Source organism: Papio anubis, chromosome 10, assembly GCF_008728515.1.
Source record: "Papio anubis isolate 15944 chromosome 10, Panubis1.0, whole genome shotgun sequence".
Classification (NCBI taxonomy): domain Eukaryota; kingdom Metazoa; phylum Chordata; class Mammalia; order Primates; family Cercopithecidae; genus Papio; species Papio anubis.
Genome location: NC_044985.1, coordinates 7308524 through 7326959, shown reverse-complemented (window position 1 = coordinate 7326959; position 18436 = coordinate 7308524).

Sequence of the window (18436 nt, the reverse complement as noted above, 5' to 3'; positions counted from 1 at the left end):
AGAGGCATCCAAATTGGAAAAGACAGAGCCAATGTCCTTCTTTGCAGAAAACCTGATCTTATATACAGAAAACTAAGAAAACCAACAACAAAACTTAGCACTAATACATTCAGTAAAGTTGCAGGATACAAAATCAACATACAAAAGTCAGTAGCAATTCTATATGCAAACTAAATCCAAATGAAAAAGAAATCACCGGGCGTGGTGGCTCACACCTGTAATCCCATCACTTTGGGAGGCCGAGGCAGGTGGATCACAAGGTCGGGAGTTCAAGGCCAGCCTGGATAAGATGGTGAAACCCCGTCTCTACTAAAAATAAAAAACTAGTCGAGCATGGTGGCACATGCCCGTAGTCCCAGCTACTCGGGAGGCTGAGGCAGGAGAATTCCTTGAACTCGGGAGGTGGAGGTTGCAATGAGCTGAGAGTATGCCACTGCACTCTAGCCTGGGTGACAGAGTGAGACTCCATCTCAAAAAAAAAAAGAAATCAAGAAAGGAAGTTCATTTACAGTAGCTAAAAAACAAACAAACAAACAAACAAACAAAACCTATAAATAATTTTACTCAAGGTGGTAGAAGACCTCTATAATGAAGACTACCACAAAACACTGAAGAGAGAAATTGGAGAGCACACAAACAAAAGAAAGTCATCTCATACACATGGATCAGAAGAACTAATATTGTTAAAAATACAGCACTACCCAAAACAATTGAAGGATTTCATGCAATTCCTAACAGAACACCAGTGACGTTCTTCACAAAAACAGATATAGCAATTCTAAAATTGTTAAGGAATCTCAAAGGACCCTTAGTAACCAAAGCAATATTGAGCAAAAAGAGCAAAGTTGGGAGCATCACACTACCTAATTTCAAAATATACAACAAAGATACAGTAACCACAGCAGTGTGGTATTGTACAACAATAGACACACAGACCAATGAAACAGAATAGAAAACCAGACATAAATTTATGTATTTATTGCCAATTAATTTTCTACAAAAGCACCAAGAACATACATTGGGCTAAATACATCCTCTTCAATAAAGAGTGCTCGAAAAACTGGATATCCATATGCAAAATAATGAAACTAGATCCCTATCTCTCACTCTATACAAAGATCAGCTAAAAGTGAATTAAAGACTTAAATATAAGACCAGAAACTATAAAACTACTAGAAGAAAACACAGGGGAAATGCTTCAAGGCATTGGTTTAGGCAATGGTTTTATGGTTAATACTTTAAAACCTCAGGCAACAGAAACCAAAAAGAGACAAATGACAGTGTATTAAACTAAAACAATCCTGCATGGCAAAGGAAACAATCAGCAAAATGAAAAGACAACCTGCAGAATGGGAAAAATATTTGCAAGCAATTCATCTGACAATAGACAGATAAAGAGAAGACACAAGAAACTCAAACAATTCGATACCAACAATCAACTCCATCTAAAAAAGCGGACAAAGGATCTGAAATAGACATTTCTGAAAAGAAGACATACAAATCTTCAAGAGGTATATGAAAAAATGGTCAACATGACTAATTATCAGGGAAATGAAAATCAAAACCACAATGAGAAATCATCTTACCCCAGTTAGAATGGCTACTATCAAAGAGAAAATAAATAAATGCTGGCAGGAATGCAGAGAAAAGGGAATTCTCATCAATGTTGTTAGAAATGTGAGTTAGTACAGCCGTTACAGAAAACAGCATGGAGTTTATCAAAATACGTAAAAATAGATCTACCAGGCCGGGAGCGGTGGTTCAAGCCTGTAATCCCAGCACTTTGGGAGGCCGAGATGGGCGGATCACGAGGTCAGGAGATCGAGACCATTCTGGCTAACACAGTGAGACCCCGTCTCTACTAAAAAATACAAAAAACTAGCCGGGCGAGGTGGCAGGTGCCTGTAGTCCCAGCTACTCGGGAGGCTGAGGCAGGAGAATGGCGTGAACCCGGGAGGGGGAGCTTGCAGTGAGCTGAGATCCGGCCACTGCACTCCAGCCTGGGCGACAGAGCGAGACTCCGTCTCAAAAAAAAAAAAAAAAAAGATCTACCATAGGATACAGCATTCCTACTACTGGCTATTTATACAAAGGAAGGGAAAGCAATATATCAAACTGATACCTGCATTCCCATGTTTACTGCAGCATTACTCACAAGAGCAAAGTTATGGAATCATTCTAAAATAAAGTAATGACAAAAAGATCAACTGCATATACTAAGTGACTGTGCATGTCCAGAGAAAGACTCAGGCACAGAAAAAACCTGAGAAGACCTTCAGTTAACACATTAGGCTTTACTTAGAACAGAAACTCAATACTCAAACAAACAAACAAAACAACAGGAAGCCCCCAAAAAGAAAGGAATGGGGTAATCTAATTTCAAGACTTACCACCTTATTATATTTGAATGTTAATTTTCAACAAAATTCACAAGGTGTATTAAAAGTTATGAAAGTAAAGAGCATTCAAAAAAAACCAAAAATGAATCAAAAGAAACTGTTCCTAAAAAAAGACTTGATGGCTAGTCTCTTAGACAAAATCTTGTAAACAACTGTCTTAAAAATTCTGAAAGAACTAAAAAAAGATGTAGAAAAGTGAAGAAAACAGTGTAAGAAGAAAATTAAATATTCAATAAAGAGAAACCCCAAAAAGTTTTCAAAATGGATTTCTGTAGCTGAAAAGTACAAAAATTTTAAAATTTAAAAATTAAATAAAGACATTTAAAGAGAGGTGTGAGCAAGTATACAAAATAATCAGTGAACATGAACACAGGACTATGGGAATGATCAAGTATGAGTTTCAGAAAGAAAATTGAAGAAAAGTGCACAGAGCTTAAGGGAACTGTAGGACACCTTGAAGGAAACCAACGTATGCACTATAGGAGTCCTGGAAAGAGAAGGGAGACACAAAGGGATAGAGGGAATATTTGAGGAAATAATAGGTTAAAAAATTCCCAAATTTGATGAAAGACATGAAGAAAACACTGAAGAAGTTCAATGAACTCCAAGTAAGATGAACTCAAAGATACTCGCACCAAGACACATTATGATCAAATTTGAAATGAGAAAATTTCAGAAGAACCAAGAGTGAATCAATTTATTTCATACAAAGTGCCATTAATGAGATCATCAGAAGATTTTTCCTCAGAAAGTTTAGAGGCTATAAGGTTAAAAAGTCAACATATTCAAAGTACTGTAAGAAAGAATAAGGAAAAAAAATCCTAAAACTGTCAACCAAAAATCCTATTGCTGGCAAAACTACCCTACAAAAGTAAAGGAGAAATTAAGACATTCCCAGATAAACAAAAGCTGGAGGACTTTATTTCCACTACACCTATCCTGCAATAAATGCTTAAGGGAATCCTACGGGTAGAATTGAAAGGACACTAGACAGTAACTTGAAGCCATATGAATAAAGACCACAAAGGTAAATACCTGGAAAATTTAAAATCTAGTACTATTTTTACAATGGTTTGTAACTATACATTTAGTTTTCTACGTGAGTTAAGAGACCAAACATTTTTTAAATACAATTATTAGTCTAATAGCTAATATTATTGTGACTTTGGTTTGTAAATATACATTTTGTTTCTGACAAAATTTAAGGAATAACACATATAAAATAATTATTAATAGTTATTTTCAGATACACACTGTAATTTTGTAATGTAAAAAAACTAAAAGGAATGGAGATGAAACTGTTAAGGGATAAGAATTTTGCATATTATTGAAGTTAAACATCAATAATATGTATAAATTAAAATTAGAGTATTACAACATTAAGACATTAAATGTAATTGTAATGGTAATCACAAAGAAAATAGCTACACAATATATACGAAAGAAAATAAGAAAGACATAAATATTTCTTTACAAAAAAAACCCAAAACAATAATTTATAATAAAAGGAGAAAAAAAGGTATAAGAAATATAAAAAATAGAAAAATGACAAAAGTAAAGTCCTTCCTTTTTAGTAATTGCTTAAAATGTAAATTGCTTGATCTTTTCAATCAAAAGACAGATATTACCACAATGAATACAAAAATATAATTCAACTACTTGCAGTCTACAAGGGACTCACTTTAGATTCAAAGACATAAATAGACTGAAAGTGAAAAGATGGAAAGATATATTCCAAGCTAATAGTAACCAAAAGATAGAAGGAATGGCTATACTAATACTTGACAAGATAGACTATAAATCAAAAAATGTTAAGAGAGATGCAGGACATAATATAGTAATAAAACATTCAATACAGCAAGAAGATATAACAACTATACATATTCATGAACTTAATGGCATTCCATCAACATATGTAAAGCAAAAACTTATAGAATTGAAGGAAGAAATAGTTGTATAATAATAGTAGGAGACTTCAATATCCCACCCTCAATAGGTTCACAAAAGCAGACAAATGATAAATGAAGAAACAGCAGATTTCAATAACACAATAAACAAACTAGATTTAATAGATACATCCAGAGAGCACCCTATCCAATGATAACAGTCATATTCATTTTTCTCAAGGGCACATAGAACATTTTCTATGATAGACCATATGTTAGGTCACAAATTAATCCTCAACTATTTTAAAACGATAAATATAAACTGTATCTGTGCCTACAAAACAGGAGAAGTCAGTAATAGAAGTAAACAGAAGAATTCACAAAATTGTGAATATTAAGCAACACATTTTTAAACAATCAATGGATAGAAGAAAAAAAATCACAAGGGATAGTAGAAAATATTTGAAGATGAATTAAAATGAAAATACAAAATTTCAAAACTTATGGGAAACAGTGGAAGAAGTGCTAAGGGAGGAAATTCATAGCTATAAATGCTTACATTAAATAACAAGAAAGATCTCAAATCAGCAACCTGACCTAACAACCTAAGGAACTAGAAAAAGAAGAACAAATAAACCCAAAAGCTATCAAAAGGAAGAAAATAATAAAGATTAGAGCAGATGTAAATAAAGTAGAGCACTTAAAAAGATAAAATCAATAAAACAAAATGTTTACTCTTTGAAAAGATCAACAAACTCTTAGTCCCTTTAGCTAGAGGGACTAAGAAACATAACAGAAGACTCAAATTACTAAAATTAAAAATAAAAGTGGGAACACTACTACTGATTTTACAGAAATAAAAATAATTACAAAAGACTATATGAACAATCGTATGCCAACAACTTTGACAATTTAGATGAAATGAACAAATTTCTAAAAACACAAAACCTACAAAAACAAAGAAAATTGGAATAGACCTTTAACTAGTGAGAAAATGGAATCAGTAACCAAAAATCAACTAAGGAAGAAACGCCTTGGACCTAATGATTTCATTATTAAAATCTACACCTTTAAAGAGGAAATGACATCAGTTCTGGAAGCAACCTGACTGTCCATCAGTGAACAAATAGATAAGCAAAATATTGTGTATACATACAATGGGATACTATTCAGCTTTTAAAAAGAAGCTAATTCTCACATGTGCTACAACATGGATGAAGCTTGAGAACATTACGCTAAGTGAAATAAGTCAGTCACAAAAGGACAAATGTAGTATGATTCCAATTATATGAGGTAATTTGAGTAGCCAAAATCATAGATATACAAAAAGAATGGTGGTTGCCAGGGGCTTCAAGGAGGGGAGAAGGGTGAGCTATTGTTTAATGGGCATCTTAGTTTTATAAGATGAAAAGACTGATGAAGGTGGATAGTAGTAATGTTTGCACAACATTATGAATATGTTAATACCACTGAACTGTACACCGAAAATGGTTAACATGATATATTTTATGTGTATTTTACCACAATGAAAAATGAAAAAATAAATGCATGTCCTCCTGGAAGAAACAGTGAGTTGGAGCCAGACAAATTGATCAGTTATAACTCTGTCTCCACCAACTCTGTGACCTTGAGGAAACCTCTCAAACTCCCTATGCCTTAGTACCTCCATATGAAAAATGATATAGAAAATAATATCTATTTCATTGAGTTGTATTGAAAGCTAAAAATATACCTTCAGTGTAAAATCCCTAGACAGAGACCTTGCACTTATCTGGAGCTCATGCATTATTAAAAATAAAGGAAGCCTACGGATTAAGAGCCAAAGGATTTGATCTTTTCATTCAAAGTAGGGCCTGACTTAAGGAGATACTAGAAAAGACTACGTATCCTGCACATAATATGAGGCAAGGATGTCTGAAAATTGTGATTGACAATAAGGCAGCATATTTTAAATTAGAACAGGTCTCCAAGTCCAAGACCTATTATTGCTGCCTTTAAAAGCAAACAAAATCTGAAGGTCCAAAAGAGCAGTCTGATTACATAGTGATCTCTAGCAATGTCAAGCATTTCTTTAAAAGGAAACAGAGACGTTTTTGAAATAAGTAGAGATAAGAATAAAAACTATTTACTATTTACCTGAGTGGCACCTTCTGTGTGTCGTTTCAACACCACGACAACTGTATGAGTTACATGTGGCTCTGTAAGTTTATAAATACATCTAAGACAGGCAAAATAATTGGTCTAAGACCACTCAGGTAATAAATAGTAGAACCAAAATAAAATGGAGTTCAATTTTACTGCAAAAATAACAAAGACATAAAAGAACTCAGAATTACAATATGATTATTTACAATAAAATACAACAATAAAATAAAGAATCTCAAACCTCTCTCCTGCAGCATTTGATTCCATACGTTTAGCACAGAACCTGGGAATCTGAATGTATTAGAAGCACATTTTGTTATCATCTGAAAAGTTGGGGACACACTTTTACAAAATTGTTTTAAGTTTTGTTTTATCCTATTGTGAGTTGAGGACGTAGCAAATAAACAACTAAAGGAAATTAAATATTGTGTTTACTTTAGTGACATTTAGCCTACAGAAGAACTTTTCTTAAGTTATCAAAGTCAGATTTAAAGTAATCAATTACTCAAATACTTTTCTTACTAGATATTGTGACAAACGTTTTACCCTTTGCTTTGGCTGCTGGAAAGGTCAGGACGGAGTTTTTTTCTGTGTTGACATGCAACGATATGAATCTCTTCTGATGTCATTCTAATATTCTACTTATGTTTTCCTTCTGTTTTATATCTTTTTTATTTTGACTCAATTTTATTGTGTGTGTTTATATGTATGTATACAAATATATATACACATATATGATGTATGTTTATTATATATTTAAATATTGTGCTCACAAGAATACAAATACATGCAAACAAACATTTATACAAACAAAGACTTCATTACAGTGAAAGCGTAATAGTGTCAGATTTACTCATTTGAGAAGAGTTCTTCTTTCATTGGGTAGATCAAGGAAGCAACCAAAGAAAGGAAAGATTAGGATATTAGGAAGAGGCCCTCGGGGAAACTGGATGTCAAATTCTCTCTGCCATAGTTTATCAGAATCAACCTAATTGATAACATAAATTTCTTCTACTCAAAAAGACTTAAAAACAAGAAAATAATTAACCTGATTTTTAAAAGGCAAAGGATGTTAATAGACATTTTGTAACAGCAAACATACAAATGGCCAAGTATAGAAAAAGATCACTAATCATCAGAGAAATACAAATTTAAACTACAATGAAATACCACCTCACACGTGTTAGAATGGCTATTATCAAAAAGACAGAAGATAGCAAGTGTTGATGAGAAAGTGCGGACACTTGCACCCTATTTTGGAAATGTAAATTAGTACAGTATTTACAGGAACAGTATGGAGGATCCTCAGAGAATTAAAGAAAGAACAACCATATAATTCACTTCTGTATATATATTTAAAGGAAATGAAATCAATGTATTGAAGAAATATCTGCATTCCCATGTTTATTGAAGTGCTATTCACAATAGTCAAAGGATGGAATCAACCTAAGATTGACAGATGAATAAAGAAAAATTAGTGTATATACAATGGAATACTTTTCAGCCTTAAAAAGAAAAGAATTCTGTTATTTGTGACATCATTCATGAATCTGGAGAATATTAGGCTAAGTGAAATAAGCTAGGCTCAGAAAGACAGATACCACGTGATTTCAGTTACATGTGAAATCCAAAAAAGCCAGACTCATAGCAGTGAGGATGGGGAGATGTTGGTCAAGGGTATAAGATTCCTGCTTGACAGGAGCAATTAGTTTTAGAGATTCATTGCACACACAAAAAATGGTAAGTATATGAAATGATTAATATGTTGATTAGCTTAATCAATCCACAACATATACATAAATGAGATATCATATTGTACCCCATAAATCTTTAAAATTACCATTTGTTATTGAAAATAATGCATACATAAATTACACTGAAATATCACCTCAGATGTATAAGCAAGAGGTATTGGCCTCTTGTCACATATATGTATGTATTATTTTCAATAATAAATGAAAATTTTATACATTAAAATTTACATATATATTCTGTTTAAATATATATATTCTGAAAATATATATTCATATATATATAATATGTTTAAATGGTATAACTTGTCAAAAGCATCCATTCTGATTGGGGGAAACCTCACTACCAATATTCAACGTGGGTTTTTTTCTATTTCCCTAAGTGTCAGCTGGTTTGAGAAATAAAGGGAAAGAGTACAAAAGAGAGACTTTTCAAAGCTGGGTATCCGGGGGAGACATCACATGTTGGCAGGTTCCGTGATGCCCCTGAGATGTAAAACCAGCAAGTTTTTATTAGGGATTTTCAAAAGGGGAGGGAGTGTATGAATAGAGTGTGGGTCACAGAGATCACGTGCTTCACAAGGTAATAAAATATCAAAAAGCAAATGGAGGCAGGGCAAGATCACAGGACCACAGGACAGGGCAAAATTAAAATTGCTAATGAAGTTTCAGGCAAGCATTGTCATTGACAACATCTTATCAGAAGACAGGGTTTGCGAACAGACAACCCATCTGATCAAAATTTATTAGGCGGGAATTTCGTCGTCCTAAAAAGCCTGGGAGCGCTACAGGAGACCGGGGCTTATTTCATCCCTTCGACTTGGACCGTAAAAGACAGCTGCCCCCAAAGGGGCCATTTAGAGGCCTACCCTCAGGGGCACATTCTCTTTCTCAGGGATGTTGCTTGCTGAGATAAAGAACTCAGCGATATTTCTCCTATTTGCTTTTGAAAGAAGAGAAATATGGTTCTGTTCCATCTGGCTCACTGGCAGTCAGAGTTTAAGGTTATCTCTCTTGTTCTCTGCTTTTTAAAAGGCAAAGGATGTTAATAGACATTTTGTAACAGAGCCCTGGTCTCCTGTAGTGCTCCCAGGCTTATTAGGATGAGGAAATTCCCGCCTAATAAATTTTGATCAGACAGGTTGTCTGTTCTCAAACCCTGTCTCCTGACAAGATGTTGTCAATGACAATGCTTGCCCGAAACTTCATTAGCAATTTTAATTTCACCCCATCCTGTGGTCCTGTGATCTTGCCCTGCCTCCATTTGCTTTGTGATATTCTATTACCTTGTGAAGCACGTAATCTCTGTGACCCACACTCTATTCACACACTCCCTCCCCTTTTGAAAATCACTAATAAAAACTTGCTGGTTTTATGGCTTAGGGGCATCACGGAACCTGCTGACATGTGATGTCTCCCCCAGACACCCAGCTTTGAAATTTCCCTGTTATCCTGTTCTTTTTTTCAAGGCGCCCAGATTTCATATTGTTCAAGCACACATACTCTACAATTTGTGCAGTTAACACAATCATCACAGGGTCACGAGGCAACATACATCCTCCTCAGCTTACGAAGATGAAGGGATTAAGAGATTAAAGTAAAGACAGGCATAGGAAATCACAAGGGTATTGATTGAGGAAGTGATAAGTGTCCATGAAATCTCCACAATTTATGTTAAGAGATACAGTTAAGACAGGCGTAAGAAATTATGAAAGTATTAATCTGGGGAACTAATAAATGTCCATGCAATTTTCACAATTTATGTTATTCTGCAGTGGCTTCAGCCGGTCCCTCTGTTTGGGGTCCCTGACTTCTGCAACACATTCTAATATATAACTGGAATCAAATATTGTCCATTACAGATTGTACTCTGAAATGATTGGTTAATTCCCAGTATATGAGCTATAGGTAACTAATATCTGTGTCACTCAGATTTTTTTTTAACCAATAAAGAAAAAAAAATGGATGATGTAATCAACACTTGCTTTCCATGAACTCTTTTTTATTGTCAAGAAATTCCTCCACTTGAGGAAATTTTGACCAAATCATAAGATTTGTCTGGTTGTCTCTTTCCCTGTGGTTACAATGAGCTAACCCTTGTCTCAAATTATTTTTCCTTACAAGCAACTGTTTCTGTGGTATGATTGGGGACGTGAGAATTTTGCTCTCACGTTCAAGTTAATGAAATCTGATTGAAATAGCAAATATTCTTTTTACAAATAAAATTCAGAAGTACTCAGATAAATTTAAACTTTTTCTCCAATGGCAAATATGTTAAAAAAAAGAATAAATTCATTTTAACTGAAACCAGGGAGCTTACCATGAGTTGTGAGGGTTTTTGCAGGAATAAGAAAATAATTAAATGACACATTACTGGTTTGTAATCACTGCAGATGTTTTGAATAGAGATGCGAGAACCAAGATGTAATCAAATCTGTGTCATTCTTTCATTAAATTTCCAGGTTGCTGATGAAAAGCTCATCTTAGATGGCAGTTTAGAATTTCAGAATTTTTTTTTAGGTTATTAGAACACATTATGTAGAGAAGAGACAAGAGTTGAAGAAATGTACTTTATGGCAGAAAACAAACATGATAAAGAGACCAGTGCAACGTCAACCAATTAGACATTTTTATAAGAGTTCATAAAATGTTACATAAAGGGTAACATTTTGTAAAGGAAGTAGAAAGTTTATTTGTTGTTTTGAATTAATTGTGCACTAAAATTATTGTGAAAAAGTTGGCTAAGTACATCCAAGATGTTTACCAATGACATGGACTTCGCTTAATTATACAGGAGAAAAGAAATGAACATTTATTGAGGATTTACAATAGACCGTGCATTATAGTAGGTGATTTCACATGTCTTGTTTTATTTATAATACTCCTGTTATAAATGTTATGAATCTCAGTTATTCAGAAGATTAAACCATCAGAGAAGTTTCCAAGTAATTAAGTCACAAAGCTAGTAGGTTATGGAGGTTGGATTTAACCACCCTCACCACTCATCTCTTCCTAAAGCCTCTTTCTCATACTGTATTAGGCTGTTACTACATGAAGACTATATCTTTGCTGTTATTTAAGAAAAAATCAACTATTCTCTGCTCCAAAATTTTTTCCAGAATTGTATTACTGCTGCTACAAAATTGATTCAAACACATAATTATTTTAACACTTTGTTACTAATTCATTTGGTATTTTTTCAGTGATGAAAATCTTAGTATGTTGACTAACTTTTCACATAAATGACCTAGAAATAGTACAATCTGAAATAACATTTATTTTTTTTCTCTTCAGGTTTTATGCCCAGTTCTATCAAATATCATGTGTGAGTCACCATTCCCTCTGGTGCCATACTTGCTATAGTTTTGTTCTCCTAACAATTTCAAAGTATAAGCAAGAGGTATCAGCCTCTTGTCACATAAGCCAAAGTACAAACAGTACTTAGCTTCTCTAAGCAGTATCTATGACAGTTTATACAATATTCCTGGTATGTTTCAGTCAATATTCAGTTATTATTGTTTACTATATACTTTTCTAAATATTTTCTAGTGCCTTCAACTTCTTGTCCCAAACCCCAGTAGGATCAGGCAACAAGTCAATTCTCTGCATATTTGATGAACACATTTTAAACAATTATAGAAAGTGAAACGTATTTCGTATCATTTGACCTGACATTCTTCCTATATCAGTTTGATTATATAGATGCAATCACTCTCTCTCCTTTCTTTTGTTTTTCTCTTAATGAAAACTACAATCAAACATGGTGCAGATTTTCTAGAATGTCTAATGCAGGAATGTACAGAATTCTGAGATGAGAGGTATATTCCTCTCCAAATCAATGAGCAAAACTAACAACTGCATCATTTCTCACAGGACACAATAGGGGCTGATACTAACTGGAAGTCTGGTAACAGATTTTTGGTTTTCACATTTTAGTGTTCATTATAAAGCAACTGCTGACACAAATCAAGTCCAGTACACTTACTGCTCGGTCACAGGTCGTAAGGAAAAATCAACTCTGAAGCTCTGTTGGCTGATTGAGCTTCTGTAGGTCCTGCTACCAATCCTGAAAGTAACCATTGGTGATCACTTAAAGTTTGGGGAAGATGAATTTTAAAATTGTCCTATTCAAGGGCAGAAGAACCAAAGAAAGAGCTAACCAGAAGAAACTTGTGAACCTGTGTGCAATTGAAAAAACCTGGATGGCAACTGCACAGTGCTAATCGCTATCTTCAGCCAATCGATTGACTCTGTGTTTACTAGGTATTTGTCTTATTTCTGAATTCAGCGTATCTTCAGTGTTCCTCATTTGTCATATGATTGTTATTGTTAGTTTTGGACAAATAGTATTTGCTATTTTTGAGGATGCAGCAAAATGATGATCCTCTTTAAAATCTCGAGTAGGGGCAAGGTTAGAGACTGCACAAGGCCCTAGACAGCATTTTGGTCCCAGTTGCTTTTGCTCTTGATTCAAGCTATCTTCAAAAAGCCATTTACTTCTCAGAACTCATGGACTAATGTGGAATATTGCAATAACTCGAACAATCAATGAGCCTGCTTCTAAGGTGGACTGAATGCTTGAGCACTTCACAGTGATGGGGTAAATCTACCTGCCCCGACCCCACTGCCAAGTGCATTTTAAGACGAAGTTTTTATGAAAATATTCATTTTCAAAAAGACACTTATAATCCAACCAAATGGGGATGAGATTTTCTCCATTAAACAGATATAAAAATATATATTTGAAATAATCCACTTCATATAATGAAATGTACAAAATTGTTTTAATAAAATTTTTGTGTTAAAACAGTTTTTAACAACATTTATAAAGCAGTTTTACAAGACAATTAAATTATTATGCTGCAGTAGAAACTGAGTATTACAAGGTAGCAATCAATGGGAACTCAAATATATAAATATTTTTAAAACCATAACAAGTTGTACTGCACACTTGAAATTTACATTGAAATTAAAATGAAATTACTTGGCTGACTCCTTTGTAATAAGGTGAAACAGAGAGCACTATAGTTGTAAATTTCCTTATATAACAAATGTCTATTAAATAATTTTTAAAGTAATACTAAAATAAGAATACATATGTGGAAACATATGGAAAGAAAGTGTTTCTTCATTTTTTATGTCAATACCCTTAATTGTTGTTATTGCTGTGTTTTTTCTCATCAGACCTGAGTCATCCACAAGGCCTCAATGACAAATGAATAAATAATGTTTAAACTCCAGTTGTAATTGTGCCAACCTCTAATCTTGCTGCTAAGCCAGATGGTGACTCGCAATTCAAAATAAGAGTGCATAATCGAAAGAGCATGTACCTTGGAGAAAACTGACCTTAGTTCCAATCCTGATTTCACCACTTATCAACTGTATAACCCTAAGCAAACTCCTTTAACCCTCTGACCTCAGGGCACTCATCTCTAAAATGATTATGGCAATGACCTCATAGGATTCTTGTAAAGCTACGAAGAGATAAAATATATGTAAAACAAACCAATGCAGAGCAAAGTCCATAGTTGGGGCTCAGACTGGCCTTTTTATTGGAAATAAAGGGGTGAACATGCAGCAGAGAACCAAGGAAACATGAAAATGGTGGGCCACACAGTCTAAGCACTGCCAACCCGGGTATCTCACTCTATTAATGACCTTTTGTAGATTATGAAGTTGCTCAGCCTTACATTCTCACCTCCTGTAGGAATACACAATTTCTCATCTCTTCCCTTAAGCAAGGGATTATTCTTTCTTTTTTATTCCCATTTCATGAGGAATATGATGCTATTATTAGTTTTTTTTATTTCTACCTTATACTATTAATACATTGTTACATATTTTCTGTAATCCTAGATTAGGTTATTGAGAGAAGGGCCTTGTCCACGCTATCTCTAAAACAGTATAAAAGGCCAGGTGCAGTGACTTATACCTATAATCTCAGCATTCTTAGAGGCTGTGGCAGGAGAATTGCTTGAGAACAGGAGTTAGAAACAAGCCTGAGTAGCGTAATGAGACCCTGTACAAAAATACCTTAAAAAAAATTAGCCAACCATGGTGCCACACACCTGTGGTCACAGCTACTCAGGAGGCTGAGGTAGGATGACCACGTAAGCTCAAGAGGTCCAGGCTGCAATGAGCCATGATCACACCACTGAACTCCAGCCTGGGAGTGAGACCCTGTCTCAAAAAGTAAGAATAAATAAATAAATAAAAATTAAATAAATAACACAGTATACACTTCCTTATACCCTTAATCTACTCTAACCTGCTCTCATCACAGTCAGCAGAGTGATACAATGTAACATATTTTCTCCCCAATGATATAAAATAGATGATGTAAACAAAAATGAAATCATTATTTCTCAGTCACAGGGTAAGACCTGGATGTCATCTTCGTGAAACCAGAAATGTATCCTTAAAACTAGATATCTCTTGGAAGCTTTCACAATTTGGATAATTTGCTCAATATCTAAGGCCTTCCTCTGCACTTTGTTGCCTCATATTATGTCATAAGAAAGGAAGTGAGTCTAACTCTCAAGAGTAGATAAGTTTGGAGACTATTATTTTAAGTGAAGTAACTCAGGAATGGAAAACTAAATATGGTATGTTCTCACTGATATGTGGGAGCTAAGCTATGAGGATGCAAAGGCAAAAGAATGATACAATGGACTTTGGGGAAATGGGAGGAAGAGTGGAAGGGGGTGAGGGATAAAAGACTACAAACAGGATGCAGTGTATACTGGTCGGATGATGGGTGCACCAAAATCTCAGAAATTACCACTAAGTAACTTATTCATGTAACCGAATACCACCTGTACCCCAATAACCTAGGGGGTAAAAAAAGTAGATAAGTCTTAACAAATTTTTCCCAGGTGTAAAAATCAGGATGCAAATTTATTCACTTACAAAAGGACATATTATTATGAAGACTAAATATTTGAAGTCCTCACTTCACTATGTTTTCCTCCTCTTTATTTAAAAATATGAGAAATTACAGTCATGAGAAAATTAAGAATAAAAGTTGCCATCGTTAATGTCCTTTTCTACTATGCCCGACTTGAGTTGCTTTGGAGATGTGAAAACAGAAGAAGAAAACAGGGATGGGGATGAAAAAGAGGTCCACAAGCAAGGATAGTTTGCTGCCTCCATTTCACAGTGTAATGGTCTTTAGCGAGGAATCTGAAAGTTTTTCAATGAATGTCCCTTTTCCATGAAAAATGCTATATTGGTCCCACCAATCATAGACTCACTCTATCCCATGCTTCTAAGTTTCACCAATTTATTCTTCTAGTTGAAAACTACTTTTTCTTCTTATGTGGTAACACAAGTTGCATTAAGTAACGATAACCTGAAGGTCATTTAAATCTTTAAGTAACTTTGTAAATGTGTATTCTGGTCCTATTTGTGTAGAAATAATTTTATTTTAAAAGAGACTCTCTTTTATAAAATTAAAAATAACTACTTTTTTTGGCATCAGGTGCTGTTTGCAATAGTTCTCAAGTACTGTGATATGTATAATTGGCAGTGCGTGTGCATGCACGCGCACGCACGCGTGCGCACACACACACACACTACTCTGGAGGCAGGGAGCAAGGCATTCCTAAACTCCATGTGTTTCCTCTCTTGGACAGAAGCCTTCCTCAGGTCCTGCACCACCGTCCCCATCATGTTCTTCTGAGTCGCACAGGACAGAGGAGGCACAGCTATCAACCAGAGTATTTTGATCGTTTTTTGTTGAATCTTTGTGATAAGTAGGACTACCCCTCCCCATTTATTTTGTTTGTTTGTTAATGGCTATTGTGCAGTTTAAAAATATTCACTTGTAAAAATTGTCACTTCTTGAAGTTATTTCCTTTTCTCAGGCTAAAGAGATTTCATTGGTTTGGAGGTCTAGGTAATGACTCCAAGGACTGAGAGATCTCCCCTGCCCCAACTCAGCTGCAGGTCTAAGTATCATGTTGGTTGTGATCCAGATTTATAACTATAGTTTTATATTTCCCTTCATGTCAGAGACTAACAATATATGCACGTGCACACCAAGACAGACAGCATTACATAATAAAGGATAGCAATTATTAGATATATATTTGTAATATGTATGGGATAGTAAAAATGATCAAAATGACCATACATTGTCGCAATTTCTAGCTCTAGCTAATGCTTGTCATTTAAGGCTTATGTAATCACACTCAACATTCGCCTTCACTCTTGGAGTGCCTTTACCACTCCTGCTGATATTATCATGCAAGATATTATGTTCAATAATAAAAATAAGGGGAAGGGTATTAAATGGGAGAAGAAGCCAATTAATAATGAACAAAACACAAACTTTTAGTGTACTTTGATAGACATTGTCTTTAGTGCTAAAGGGTTTACAGGAAGGCTATTCAAAGTAGCTCAGAATTGAGCTCAGCATAGTGTTTGTCATCTAGTCTATAAGGTCCTCAGAGATGCAAATTGTAACTAGGGAATAAGGATTGCTTCATTTTGATAGTCTGTGCTCATTGATTACATATAAATGTTGTGTCAGAAGGAATTAATGGGCTGGGTGTTTTGATGAACTCTTTCCTTCTAATTCTATTCTCAGCCAGGAGTCAGGATAATAAAGATAAAATATCTACTAAGGTCCAAAGCCCCTTTCCTATGTTTCCTCCTGATATGGTTCACCTGATTGTTTACCATGGTTTCTAGGGAAAATACATGGAAAACAGGGGAGTTTTGAGTATTTACTGACTCATAGGCATGAAGATGACTCAGGACAACTGACACAGTGTTCAATTTTTACAGATAGAGTGACACCAAATCTCCAGGTTCTGGAGTGTACCCAGTCTGTGTCACCTCTCTCCTTGCCTGACCTGATTTATGTAACTACCTCTTCAAGAAATTTCCCCAAGCTACAAAGCTTCCTGTATTCTCCAAAGTTTCACCCGGTCATCATTTCCAAGTCTTGGTCTGGTTATTTTGTGTTTGACCTGCCTCTGTCTAACACATTCTGAATCTGCCTCTCTCTAACTCTGAAGTTCTGTGGGTTTTCATTTGATTGTGGGTCAGACTGGACAGAGGAGTTTGATGCAAGCATAGACACATAAAGGAGGGAAGCTCTGTCCCCAGGGCATATGAGAGGAAGGAAAAATGGCCCTAAGCAGATTAAGCCATAGAAACTCCATTTTTTATTTTAGTTTTTTCCTGTCTGAAGACTCCATAGATACACTTCAGTTTCATCAGATTTATTGTTTAGATAGTTTTTCAAGCTTCCAAAATGTTCTAATATTTTCCCAAGCCAAACTTGTTCCCAGAGGAAAATTTGAACCTTCTGGTAAAATTATTATTTAGAATAGTCCTAGTGAGTTGACTGCAGGAACCACAGCACAAAGGAGGTAGGGGCTCCTTGGTTCAAAGCATTATCTTCATTTTCTGCTCTACTGACAGTGCCAGGAAGAACCCACTAGTCCTACACTTGATTAACACTGAGATTTTCCTGACACTAGTTTCAGGCTTTTGAACACCTTAGATTCTACAACACTTCATTCCGTGACTGAGGAAAAATATTCCAGTGGGAATAGAAAGGAAAAGATTCATCTTTTGCTATTTTAGGAATCATATTTACATTCAAAGCACTTCCTAACACATTTACTTTCAGAAATCTTCACATTTTCCTCAGGGGCCTGCAAGTGTTTTTAATCCCAATTTTACAGATGAAGAACCTGAAACCCAAGGTTAAGTGACTTTCTTGCAGGAGCTCTGGGAGCCAATGTCAAGGTCAGACTTCCATCATCTACGTATGATTGCTCAGACCACTCAGCCACGACACCTTTGGGGCATAACACAAATGCTTGGAAAATGGTTTTAACTGTTGTTAGGAACACAAACATTCTGAACTGTGTTCTGGGTCAAAATGGACTTTCCAAAATGCCTGAAAAATGTGGGAATAGTGAAGACAGTGTGATTGCTGCTTTATTTAGCATGCATTCATTCAACAAGCATTTTTTAGCAACCAATAAATTTATAATGAGTTTAGTTCCAAATATGTGCACATATAACTGTTATACATATATGACACATATTCATAGTTATTATTCATGGTAATCTTTTAGTGTTAATTATCTGGTAAATGAATCGCATATATTATCACATATATTCAAACATATATCATTGCATTTAGGCATTAACTAATGATGCTTAGAGGTTTTATTGTTGCATTTTTATGTTTCCAAATCATACAGCAGTTGACTTTGTAAGTCAATATTCAAAC